At 43.0% G+C, this 1,492-nt stretch overlaps 1 non-coding gene across 1 annotated transcript; it reads left to right on the forward strand.

Annotated features, from left to right (window-relative positions):
- Nucleotides 1–382: 382 nt before the first annotated feature.
- On the forward strand, nucleotides 383–455 carry TRNAR-CCG (transfer RNA arginine (anticodon CCG)). Its single transcript has one exon. It is a non-coding gene; the product is annotated as a tRNA-Arg (tRNA).
- Nucleotides 456–1,492: the final 1,037 nt, after the last annotated feature.

The following is a 1,492-nucleotide window of genomic DNA, read 5'->3' on the forward strand; positions in this document are numbered from 1 at the left end:
ACACACATCATTCGCGCCCATCAGCGAAAGCCTACTGCACCTGATACCGCATGAAAGATTTACTGTGTAACATGTTGCGCGGGTCATCCATGTGAGTAGAGTGCATCATATTCTGGACCTACCTTCATCTTTTTCTTGGAACCAATCCCCACAGCGACAGCCGCATTTCGGTGGGGGGGCGAACTGCAAAAGCGCGCGTGTCCCGTGCATTGGGGGCATGTTAAAGATCCCCGTGTGGTGAAAATTAATCCGGAGTCCTTCACTACGGCGGGCCTGATAATCATATCGTGGTTTGGAATGTAAACCCCAAAATTCAATTCATCCTTTCCTTTTTATTGGGGCCACAATGCTGTTGACGGGCCTGCAGCTACTAGTAATGCATGTCCGCGTGGCCTAATGGATAAGGCGCCTGATTCCGGATCAGGAGATTGCAGGTTCGAGTCCTGTCGCGGACGTTTTTTTTTTTTTTTTTTTCAGTTTGTTGTGTTTCGCTCTAAGGTACAGCATTACTTTTTCGGAACGTCTACTGCTTCCTGCACGTGGGTCCGAATGTATTAGGCGCATTATTACGGATCAGGAAATCATACGTTCTAGTCCTGTCACGGACGTGCTATTTTTTTTTTCTTTTTGTCTTTAGCTCCATGGTACAGAATATCTTTTATGGAACGTCTGGTGGTTCCTGCACGTGGGGCCGAAAGTCACGAAAATTACGGATCAGGAAATCATAGGTTCTAGTCCCGTGATGGGCGTTGAGTTTTGAAGTTTTTTTCGACTGGTGCTGCATAATCATGAAGTAACATGCAGCATCTGGTGCTATATGTCCGCTAGGCTTAATGAGGCGCACTCGACACAGTCTTAACTGCCCGTTTCAGAGCTTTACTGTCATGCAGGTCTTACATAATCGCAGTAACTCAAATAATTTGAATTCTAAATTGCTGCAATTGTTCTGCAGTGTTATACGCTTGGCGGTGATTCTCTCCATGATAAGAGTAGTGAAAACTTTCAAACATATTTTGTCTCGCATTTACAAAAACGAGGGACTTTCTAATAGAATTTAATTTTCAATTCGGAAATGGCATTGAAATTTTTAGTGCCATAAGCCTTGAAACTATTTCTTTTTAAGGCAAATAAAGTCACAAGCAAGGAAGCTTCTGATAAGGATCACTAGAGATGGCATTACGTTTCCTCAATTGAATTCTTAGTACAATGATTAGCTTATGTATTTCAAGACGAAACACGTTACATTTAAACATTACTCCTCTCAGAATACTCAGGTTTACCACTTCTATCTAATATGCGCACAAATACCGCACCTTACGGTGCATAAGTGGAGTTATTTCGAAATAAAATTTTCATTCATACGCGTCGTATACAACGGTGCGGCCAAAAACTATGCATGGTGGTGCGAGCGATACGTGCGTGTTTTCTGTTTGTCGAGTACAAGGAACAACGCGCAGCAGCGTTCTGTCAAAAATCGAATTTGTATGAACAG

This window comes from Dermacentor andersoni, chromosome 1, assembly GCF_023375885.2.
Source record: "Dermacentor andersoni chromosome 1, qqDerAnde1_hic_scaffold, whole genome shotgun sequence".
Taxonomy (NCBI): Eukaryota; Metazoa; Arthropoda; class Arachnida; order Ixodida; family Ixodidae; genus Dermacentor; species Dermacentor andersoni.